The following is a 12,526-nucleotide window of genomic DNA, read 5'->3' as shown; positions in this document are numbered from 1 at the left end:
TACCTTCGGTGTATAGGACGCAAGCAGATTTTGACATCAAATTTTGGGGTAAAAAAGTGCGTCTTATACACCCAAAAATACGGTATTTATCCCAAATAGTAGCTTCTAAGGCCTATTAGTGTGATGTGATGAAATATTAGATCAGCATACTAGGTTATGAAAATTAATATAAGAAATGCACGTGCAGATGACTGTAAAAAATGTCTTCACTGGGTACCTAGCTCACATAAAATACAAACTTATTTCTACAGTTTAGAAGTCTGTGAAGCATAGCTTTTATGAAGTATCTCATTGGCAGCACGACTTATATGGCAATTTTTAGAGTGAAAAATTAAAATATGTTTCTAGGAAACCAAGAGCCAATTATCTACCCCAGCAGCCTACAAGTGGCTTACCTTGAGATGAAAGAACAGTTCCATGTCAGAACAAAGCGCTCGTGGAATAATCAGGTAAGCCCACAAAAGGTCAGGTGAGGTCACGTTTGTCGAGCATGGATAAGGTTTCCACCTGTTAGATACTTACGGAACTGACCTCTATTCAGTAGTAAAATGCAACGTTTCGAGTAAAAACGCAACGTGATATTTTCCCTATTTTGCCAAGGCAGCATCCTTGTTTTTACCCTAGTTTCCGATTTTGATAAAAACGTCAAAAATGATTAAACACCAAAAGAAGTTCCTTATTTTAGAGTTCTTCAAGTGGTAACCTCGGTTTCTTGAATACCCTTGTCAGTCCCGTTTATTTGAGCGTTTACAGTACGTAACGTGAAACGCTGCATGATTAGTTCTTATTGAGCTCAGCTTTATAGTTTTAACTATTAAAGCGGGTCGTGGGTTCGAGTCCCGTCACTGAACATGCTCCTCCTTTGACCCGTGGGGCGTTATAATGTACGGTCAATCTCACTATTCGTTGGTAAAGAGTTGGCGGTAGGTGGTGTTGACTAGCTGCCTTCCCTCTAGTTCATCGCATCAAAGTTAGGGACGGCTAGCACAGATATATGTCAAATAGGTTTGCGCGAATTTCAACAAATAATCAAACCAAACTTTCAAAGTGCCATGAGTTGTTACGGGCGTTCCGCGATAAGGTTGTTTTGGTGAGTATATACACTTGTGTATATTGTATATGATAAAACAAAATTTTAAACATAAATCGCCTAGTGACAGATTTTTATGACATCGGATCGGTTTAGCCTGCGGATACGAAAAGGTTACAATTTTTTTCTTTAAGAACCCTTGTGAGTCAGCGGTAAGTTGACGGACTTTACAAAGCTAAAATCCCAATGTTCGATTCCCCGCGTTGGACATTGTGTACAAAGAAAAACACAAACAGTAACAGCTTTTATTTTGACGATGTTGAATCGGGAAAAAATAACATGAGAACTATTTATTTTACAGTGTTTTCAAACTTGTAACAAAGAACTAACTTGAAACGTTTGTGCAGGTTCATGCTGGCTGATTTAATGCAACAAGTTCAAAGAAGTTATATATATTTGTTAACGCCTTACTGTCATTGGACTCACAACACTAAAATAAGTTATTCGATTCCCCTCGTGGACAGAGTGCAGATAGCCCATTGTGTAGCTTCGTACTAAAACATGTTCCTTATCTTCTAATTGGAATATCAAAGTATATTAAAAAAAAGGAGTTCGACCTCTTTCAAAATCCCAATTCAACCACTGATTACACTCCATCCGTATTCAGATATGGATGGTGTATTGTCTGAATTGAAGTATTTATGCACACGCGCACGTACAACCGTATTTTGGAAAGTGTACTGCAGACAACTGTTTGTTGATATATTTTAACAGTTCTGTACTATCAAATCACATGTAATCTACTGGTAAATACGCTGGTTGCTATATATATATATAGACTGTTCTTTTTTTATCCCCGGGTGGCTCATTAGTAAAATCGAGGGCTTATAACACTGGAATTAAGGGATTGATCCCCGTGGCGGACACGGCGTTTAGAACAGAGAAATATAAAAATAAATGTGAAACCCAATCTATCATAAGATTTACTACTTGTCACTAAATTACACCTGTCTCAGGGAATTCCAAACCTCATCAGTAAACCTGGCCAAGAGCACATAGAAAGAATAAGATACAGCTTCATGTATATAATAAAAGTTCTTTATGTGAAGTAAAAAAATATATATGGTTGAGAAAATGGTAATTGTACATTTATATGTATATTTTATTTTACATGTTCATTGTTTTCTGTTATTTTAAAAGGTTATTTTGTTTCTATTGAGAGTGCTAATTTTAAAGAATCGAAGCCTGTGAATAAAGATATTTATTTAGCGAATTGATATTTGCTTATATTAGGCTTAGATGAAAGTTCTTTTAGACCTGATGCTAATATATTAGGCTTAACCCATTATTTAGTTTGCATTGAAAATGCAAAGTTTAAAGAATCGAAGCCTGTGAATAAATATATTTATTTAGGGAATTGATATTTGCTTATATTAGGCTCAGATGAAAGTTATTGTATTAACATATTAGCCTCTTTTAGGCCTGATGCTAGTACATTAGGCTTAACCCACTTAAATTTTGTATTACGTATATGCTTACATTTATTTAACTCTTATTAACTAATTTCTTGTAATTTTTCAGTGAACAGTACAGTGAATAACGCGAAATTGTAATATTACATTGATTAAAATTTTACTCCGATAGTGACGGTTTTATCCGCCAATGGCTCAGCAGTAAGATTGGGGCTTATCACTCTAAAATTTGTGTTCAGTCCCCGCAGTGGACAAAGTGCATATAACTGCTGTGCGGTTTTTTGTTGAAACAAAAACAAAAGTTAGTATTCTTGCACATTTTCAAGCACGACTTGCGTTACACACCGATTGTTTTTCTTTATGCCTAATTTTTATAGTTCTGCGCATCCATCCATCCATCTGTTTAATGGGAAGCCTTCATCGGTTCGAATACGTGTAATTCAATAACATGGTAACGAGAAATGTGCAAGAACAAAGATTCGTATTTACTTCCGTTTTTCTCCGAAGTGTTTGGAGAACGTCGCTATGTCTCAAATTTCTCGTGAAAGATTCTTTTATGGTGTTCAGCTGATTTGACCCCATCCATTAACACATGCGGCGGTATTTATTACTTTTACGTTCTTCACGGTAATAGTCCGTCTTTTTTTTCATCAGTATCCATCGTGGATATGTACTACATAGTTTACGTCGCCCCCATTTCACAGCCTTCCAGTTTCTGTATTGGATAAGTACTACTTAATTCGCCACCTATTTTAGGCAGTCTTTCTCCCAGTATCCACCTTGGACATGGAAAATTATAGGGACTGATTCTCGGTTTGCGCTCTAATATAAGCAATAATTATCTTGTAGAACTAATGAAAATTGAAACGGTATATCAATTATCATTTTTAAGACAATAATATATTTATCGATTAACGTGTATTATTATGGTACAAATATACACCTTTAAGCGTATATTCTGGTCCAAGAGTTGGACCTCTACCTTTCCAAAATCCCGTAATTGCCCATGGTGGATGTGAACTACAAGGGGCTAGTTATTCCCTCTTCTCTTCTGGAAGTAAACAGTAATCTATATCAATACAAGATTCGGTAAAGCTTTACGTGCTGCCCATGGCGTAAACATGGCCTTGACAAGAGATACTGATCCAAAACTCTAAAGCTGAAATGATATATATATCGTAAGGTAACACGATATTTGAAGACGATTTTGTACTTTTCTTCCGCGTTCCGTCGTCTGTGTATTTATTTATTTATAGGAACAAACAGTTCGTTTCCTATTATAATCAGCCTTTCTCACAAATTCCGCAGAGTCTATAGAACCTAAACACATGAACATTTAGAATTGAAGTAAAGTTCATACATAAAATAATAACGTATATTGTACTTTTAATTGTTATGTCGGTGAAACACCGCAAAGCTTTGTGGGAAGGTTATATGCAGCCCCAGTGGGCATGTCGGGAGTCGATCATCTGTTTTATTCGATGTATCCGTCCAGAAGTACTTTGTAACCTGCAAGTTAACGTTTTGTGTAATCAGATTCCTGTACATTTTAACCAAACTTCAGTTAAAACAAGTTGAATTGACTTGCAACTTTTCTGAGTTGTGACGTTTTAAGCGTCTATAATAATTTCCCTTCACACTTTCAGTAACAAACGTGAAAGTGTAGCTAATCCAGGTGAACTGGTGTAGATTTATTCAGATAAGTCTTTCTAGCCACTTTTCACGTTTGTCACCAAACTAGGAAAACTGATACCCCCCGCGAAACCCTATCTAATTCATTCGGCCGATTCAATCAAATCCATATTTTTTATTGTGAACTCACAACGAAGCAGTTGTTCAGATTACGGGTGTCGGTTTCTAGTCGCTCATTACTCCAGATGAACTTCTAGTTATCTTGTTTCAGATGCTGGGGGGGGGGGGGAGTGAGAGAAGAATACGCCACTTGTAAAAGTTTGAAGTTGAGTCTGAAAAAAAAAAGATTGGTGCAGCTCGCAAATCGAAAGCTTACTTACATAACAACAATGAAAATGATAAACGAAACGTAATGTGGCGGTTTTGTTTTAATGTTATTTAAAAAAGAACTTTTAAAAACACGGGCGGGACAGAAACAACTTTTAAACTTTAAAAACACGGAGCAGAAACGTATCGTTTACAGATCCTACAGCTTTAATATGTTTAGAGAAATAAGAAATTCGTTTGTGAGTATTAATATAATGTTTAATGCTCAGAGAATTACATATAGTAATCTTAAACATGAGGAAAATCAAATAGATGGTACATGTAATATAAAATGTATCATTCCGTTTGCTGTAATGATTTAATCTTAGAATATCAGATTATTGAAGGAGTCTATTGTATTAGATGTTCATGAGTTGATATTGTTAATAAGCTAGTGTGGAAATCGACTGTCAGTTGTATTAATATGCTACATTTTGTAATATATATATAAAATAATTTGTTCATTTATCAATTTTATAAATTATTAATAACGCTTCGATGGATAAAATCATGGACTGTTATCGTGGGAATCAACTTTAATATAACCATTGACATTCGTACATCATCATGTCACGAGATGTGTGTTAATGTACAAAATCACGTTACCAGATGTGTGTTGATGTACAAAATCACGTTACCAGAAGTGTGTTGATGTACAAAATATTTTTTGTCAGGTGTGTGTTGATGTACATAATCACGTTGTCAGGTGTGTGTTGATGTACATAATCACGTTACCAGATGTGTGTGTTTATGTACAAAATCTTTTTTGTCAGGTGTGTATTGATGTACATAATCACGTTGTCAGGTGTGTGTTGAAAGAACGAGTTTAAGAGTAGCATAATTAAAGAGCTCGGATTCTTGCAAGATATGAAAATATATGTATATAATATACTTAAAGGATACTGGGAACTTAAATCTAATAGATATTCATTACACGAATTCAAGAACTTTTTATCAGAAATAAAATCAAACCAACTTAGTGACAAAATGTTTAACTTCTTCAAAAATGAATTGAAAATTATAGTAAAAGAATATGATTTCAAAAATAAAGTTTGGCTATCAAAATCACAATAATATTGAGGAACTATTTTAAATTAACTATAAGTATAGGTATTATTTTCTTTAGAAATCATATTTATGCAAACACTTGTTCCCGTAAAATTTAGTAAAATAAAAATGGTTGATATATAACATAGTTATTTTTGTCTCCAGCCGCTTTCTCTTCCAATGGCTCAGCGGTAAACATGAAGGCTTATAACGCTAAAACTCTGGTTTCCATACCTGTGGTGGGCACAGCACAGATTGCCTGTTGTGTAGCTTTGTGCTTAACAACAAACAAACATACAAAAATATTTGTTTCCATTCGCCCCCAGTGGCACAGCGGGTGTATCTTGCGGACTTACAACGTTAGAAACCGTGTTTCGATACCCATGGTAGGCAGAGCACAGATGGCCCATTGTGTAGCTTTGTGCTTAACTTCAAACAAATAAACCACTGTTTCCATCCATAAACTAGATTTCTAGAGTGAATGATGTAGTTTCTTTCAAATAAAGAAAAATTTAAAATGGTGTCTTTAAATGTATAAGTATACAATAATTATTTGTGACGCTTTATAGTTTAATATTCTTGTTATTAAATATGCAGCATGTAACTACGTGTAGCCGTTTGTGATGAGAACATGTACTCGTGAATCATCATATTTATGGATAGTCATCAAATGTTTTGTTTCCTTCAAATATGGCTGAGTAATATCAAAAGTCGTATTGTTATATAACTCCAAATTTGGTCACGTTTGAGTTGTGTTGTATTACATATTCTGTCCCAGTGGTGGGTAAATGGTAAGTTTGCGGACATCGAACGATAAATTCCCGGGTTCGTTTCCCCTTGGTGGACAGAGTCCTTTGTGAAGCTTTGCATTGAACAAAGTTTTTATATATATTCAACAGGGCCATTAGTTCCTTATAGGTCAAAGCACTGCCTGTCCTACTGGAGTATGTGCCGACGTAACACGGACACAAGTTTTTGTTTTCGAACACTAAACAACAACTTTTAATTTTTTATCTTTTAAAGTTAAGAATAGTGGACTTGAATATCAACTAAGGTCACTAGTGAAGACCTTCCCACGAAATCACGAGGACCAAAAGAAAAGGAAAGGAAACAAATGTCTGTAAGAAAATATAGTAGTCAACATTCAGACAAAGTCTTGTATTGTATAGGTGTCAGACACTCAAGGCTTCCGTCAGCGGATTTCCTTTTCAGTATACTGTATGTACTGCGTTGATTTAGTAGTTCGAGATCACTTGGCATATTGAGTATGTTGTAGAAAAAACACGCTGTCTAGTCAGTCATATAATACAATGTACAATAAAAAGTCAGTTTCAAGTTGTAACAGACGCCAACTAGCCTCTGAACACGACTTACTTTTCTCTCCCAGCAGATTTGATCATAAGAATTTATTTTCACTTTGGTTCATGAATGAGTGGAACGGGTATCACACTCGTTCAATTTAAACCTTTAAACCCCCCCCCCCGCGCGAGGTATAAAACGGGTACAATAATTAGCACTAATCCAACATGATTTGGTATGTCTGTACCACTCTGTCAAAAGTGTATGAGAACGAGGTTAAATTTGGTTATCAGTACTTACGATCATTCTACAGTAAAATACACCCATTTATAGAGTGAGCGAGATTGTCTACTAGTATGGTAAAGGGTTTCTAACAATATGGACGGACGGCCAAATATACTGGATTAACAGTTTTAAGCATCCAAAATACAAAACATTTCGTTGCATTGACACTTCCCCAGTTCGGTCATAAATATTAAAGGAACTTGCCATGGGCGTTTCAAATTAGTAAATCCTTTGCAACGCCGTCGAACGTTGTGTGACGTAATATTGTGTTTGCACAATGTTCAAAAGCGATCTCTCGTGTCAACTGCCGCCTCTGACTCAGCATCTTCGCTCCCTGAAGAAAAAGAGTTCTTGTTCGCCGAGTTTAAATCGAGCATCTATAGGTTTATGACCTTTGTAGTAAATCGGTTATGCGGATGTGGCAGAAAGCGTTTTCGTTCGCTCGTTTGTATTTATATTTTCTTCCTTTTATAACCGTTTCGCTTTAGTGATGTGAATGGAATTTAGTCATTTTGGGTTAAGCCTTTTAACCACAGATATATAGATACCACGCAGCTTTAACATTAGAACCCCGAATTTAATGTGATTAAGGGGCCGAAACTTTTTATTAGAAGTAGTAGTTTGTGTGTATGTGTGTGCACACAATTAGTGGTCAACTGCATAATCAAAGTTGAATTTTTAGACTTATTAAAGTCAAATGTAGGTCAGTGTTACCAGATTTATGTTGTTGTTTTAATAACCTACCAAAATATACCTCTAAAATTGTATTTGTTCTTTCATAAGAACAACGTGTTGAATTGCCGTTGATAGCATAATTCCGGGATCATTTCTCTTTCATGCACCGCGTTTAAATAGAAAGAAATATATATTTTTGAATGTAGTTTTTAATGGTGATTTCAGAAATATAAATTAAAATTTGGAGGAATGAGAAGAAATTTTTTTTTTTAATTTTGCTTACGAAACAAAGGAAGTACTTTTATCATTACATATATACCTATGTATTTAAAATAATTGCAAGACATCAAGACAATACAAAGTATCTAGTGTCAATATAACAAATTCAATGTGAAAATTCAGAAATATTATTAAATATTTCCTTCAAAATATTATAATTTTTATGCCTACTACGGTAATTGATTTATAAAGGGGAAAGAGTGGGAAAATATTTTCTTTTTATTTAAATAAACATGTAATTATTTACTAATTAGTCTAACTTGATCTAACCTCACATAAACTGACCTAACCTAGCAAAATAATATATATGTAGATATATTACTTTTCATTTATCTAAAATTTAGTTTTTATTTATGAAATCAGCATGCAACAGAAAAGATCCAAATTGCATTACATCCTTGTAAGTGTCTAACGTCTTGTGTAGTTGTTTTATAAAAGCAGTTCTTACTTTCAGGCCGAGAAAAAACAAAACAAAAGAGGGAACTGTTGTTCAAACAAAAAAATAATTCATATATATATATATATATCGACACTACTTGCAATCTCAACCTCCAAGTGAAAATTACTGTTAATCGATGCTTTGTATGTGTGATGCTTTAATCAAACTTGCAAATAAAAATTTGGGGGGGCAAGTAAAAAAAAAAAAAAACCAACACAAATACAGTCAATGCTCCAATTAATCTCACTAATTACTGATGGAGTTCTCGTTGTATCTTACGTAGAAAATGTATGTTTCCCGAAAACCCAGGGTTTTGTTCAGCTCTTTACATTTGATGTTATAGTAGGCAAAAAAAGAAAAAAAGAAAAGTATTGACTGTGATAGCCTGCACTGGAGTTTAATGGTAAGTTAAGTCTGAAGACTTACGATGAGTTGTTTTCCCGCGGTGGGCAGAGTACAGATAGCCCGTTGTGTAACTTTGCGCTTAACAACAAACAACATTGAGTATGATGTATTATGCGGACCCCACTAGTTGAGAATGAGTTAAAATAAGTTGGTAATTTTAGGGTTAACTTTACATGCTTTATTGGACATCCATTCAATGACTCGGCCAGTGCTAGAGTTAGCGATGATAAATTATTTACTTGTAGAAAGGGTTGGGGGCATATAATCAAGGAACTGACGGATTAGTACGTAATTTAGTGATCATTCAGTGTGTAAGGTTAAATATTCCTCGTAAGTAGAACGAACGGGTTAACCGGATATAGCTTCTTAAACAGCATAATATAGACTCGGGCATGTTCTGACTTTTCATATATTATAAAAAGGCAAAATACCTGAATGCTGTCGACAACGTGAGCGTATCCTGGTGGTGCCCGGGCAACTTGAAATGCTGTTATATTATAATTACATTAGATATGAAGCCTGTTCCTGATTTATTAGTTTTTTAACAACGAAATAAAGCTGGAGTTTGAAGGGCTAGGAATGTAAACTGGATCAGGTAACATACGGAAGTGTGGTGGCAAGCCTCAGGGAAAGCTCTGAGACCCGCTGTTATAAGTATACATGTGCATATACAGAAATAATAATGCCAACGTGTAGTGGAGCATCATATTCAGTTTTTGTCCATAATATCCCATGACACAAACACCTAGTTTTCCCATATCTGTTTTCAGATTATTAAAAACTTTGTGGACTATATTTAAAAAGTAGCGTGCTTAGAATGGTGCTGGGGAAAAATGAATCCGACCGTTTAATTATAACTGACAAGCGATGATACCCGTCCCCAGTGACGGGAAAAGTTTAAGCTAATCTATCAATTTAAATTATTTAATGAACTTTAAAAGGGTTAATTGTGTTGCACTCTTGGTTTCACTCAGAACCAAAAAAAGTAATTGTTGAACATTTCAGTCATGCTAAGAACCGTTCAACAATAACATACGGTAAACCTACATTTTTATTGTTTAAATTACGTGACGTTTTGAAATGTGAATGATAGTGTGATTAATTCCTAACAATTTAATGTAGAATATCCCGATTGTGAAATAAAATTTATCATAATCATTATTCATGCCTTTTCTCCCGTCATTTGAAAAGTGAATGTTGAGCTTTGCCTGCGTGCGCAGCTTTTCAAACGGGAGATAGACGAACGCTCGGACAGACACGACGGTTCGCAATATATATAAAACTTAAATGTCCTGGGTTCGAATGTAGCTAAGGCCTGGCATGGCCTAGTGGCTGGGGCGCTCCACTCGTAAACTGTGTGTCGTAATTTCGAATCTTATAATCGAACATGCTCTCCCTTTCAACCTCGGGGGCGTTAAAATGTGACGGCACTATGTGTTGATAAAGAATTGACAGTGGTTGGTTAACAAAAATACGCAAAAAATAAAATCGAATGTAACTAGCAAAACACCAGCTAGTATTCTGAACTGCTATATTTTTGCCAATTAAAGTTCAAGCCATTACTAAACGTTTCCCAGCTCCTTCGTTTATACGTCGTTTATTGTGCGCATGTACCTTGACGTGCCCAGTTTTATTTTTATAGAAACATAAAAAATGAGCAGCTAATCAGTGTTACTCGAAATAGAAAGTGTACAGCTTATCCAGTACAAGTGTCTTTGCTAGAATGTTTGGTGTTGATACACTATTATGTATATTTACATGTGGTGTAAAGCAAACCTAAGTAACAAAACGAAATTGACGTGTAATGAATAAACAAATAACTCGCATGTTTCTTTTGGAGTACTAGATTCGTGACAAAGCATGATTTACTTGGATTTGACACATTTTGACGGAGATGCCGTTGATATACGTGTTCAGTGAATTTTTGTGGCACTAGGAACTTTCTAATCAAGTTTTTATCTATTTAAAATAAAAACTTGTATCTCTGGTTGCTGAAGGTATTTTAACGATGTATACGAATTTAAAAATGATTGGTCAAATTAACAAATGTGGTAAAGACAAAAATCTTGCCAAGTTACTGAAACACGGATTCTTCAGGGTCTAATAAATCAAAAGTACAAAGTTTCGATTGTTTATTATTATTTGTTTGGGTTGTTTGTTTTTTTTCCTAATAATTGTGTGTAATATAATTATGCCCCTGATACGCGGTAGTTCATACCAGCCTTGTTAAGCTTAAAAAATGTAATATTTGAAAAAAAAAATGCTTATTATGCCCTAAGACTTTGGTTATAAAATCCAGATTACAGTGTTTCAAGCAAAAAAGTTTAAATTAAATTAGTCGCGTTGGAAAAGAAAGGAAAATGTATCGAGTTGGGGTATCAGGACCATCCAGAAAAAGGCTTGCAGCAAGTCATAGCCCAGCTGTGGTTGTAAAATCCAGCTTACAGTGTTTCAAGTGAAAATGTTTTAAACCAAAAACTCCTAGTTGTTATGTTGTTAAGAAACTACGTATTAATGGTCATTTGAAGGTACCTTTTTCACAATGATAATCCAACTGGAATAGCCCTCGCGTAACAAATCGCTTTTCTATGCCACGTGCTTTGATGGGTAAAAAGCCCATTTGTAAGTGACGTAAAACGATTTAAGGTTTCACGGTCCGATAACTTCTGCTAGCAAGATCGATTTGTTACTGTGACCCTCAGGGTGGTAAGTAACGCGAGAAAGTGTGACCACACACATTGGAATTAACCCTGCAAGTAACGCGGAGACCGACGTTACTTTCTCTACCACTTGTAAGTCTTCCATTCAGACTTGGGTCTCTGACGTAAAAGGGAGCTAATACATACTTATCACGACTGAAAAACCATCGCAAAGACGACCAAACTTCGTTTTAAGGGCGGTAATATTTGGGAAATGTTTTAGAATAAATAAACGAAATTTTTATTTACCAATAAAAACTAAGACCTCTAGTACAAGTTAGTGGCCGAAATATGGCCCTCTTTATGGTGCACTGGTAATTTAAAAAAATTGCATTATTCCACCAGAACCTTTTTTTTACCCGCCACGATAACTACTGCATAGTTATCCTTTTTATTTTTGCGAAAAATAAAAGTGTCGTGTGCATCAGATCAGGTCAGCTTAATTTCCATATCTATATACGCAGAAATTTATTTTGTTTGAATGTCTTCCTGTTATGGTACGTATAACACAACAGTTGTGCTAATTTGAATATATAAATGAAAGAGAGCATAATACGTCGGTCTTTTTCATCCTCGAGGGTGATTTTTGAATTTCAGCAGCTAGCCACAAATAACAAGTAAATCGCGTAGTTTATTGAGGCCAGTCAAACAAAAGTGTCGGTACTCCCAATCTGTAGGAAAATGTATATTAGTACTGGAGGTATCTGAGGAAGTAGGACTCGCACAGCGGGTGGAGATACACCGTGTATTTTCTATTCACAAGCATCATGTATCAAATAAAAAAAAAGAGCAGAAAAAGATGTTAAAGCGCAATCCTACACAAAACTGTGTGACTACAAAACTATATGTGATTATACATAAAACTGACTACAAAACTTATGTGATTATGTATAAAACT

At 35.1% G+C, this 12,526-nt stretch overlaps 1 protein-coding gene across 1 annotated transcript in view; it reads left to right on the top strand.

Moving 5' to 3' along the window:
* Positions 1-370: 370 nt before the first annotated feature.
* Positions 371-12,526, top strand: part of LOC106469414 — a 56,041-nt gene continuing 43,885 nt past the window's right edge. Inside the window, exon 1 of the mRNA XM_022397930.1 lies at positions 371-449. The gene's annotated coding sequence lies outside the window, so the exon portion shown is untranslated. The remainder of the gene's footprint in view (positions 450-12,526) is intronic.

This window comes from Limulus polyphemus, unplaced genomic scaffold, assembly GCF_000517525.1.
Source record: "Limulus polyphemus unplaced genomic scaffold, Limulus_polyphemus-2.1.2 Scaffold3472, whole genome shotgun sequence".
Lineage (NCBI taxonomy): Eukaryota > Metazoa > Arthropoda > Merostomata > Xiphosura > Limulidae > Limulus > Limulus polyphemus.
Note: the sequence above shows the minus strand (reverse complement) of the source record. Positions and strands in the feature narration are given on the sequence as shown.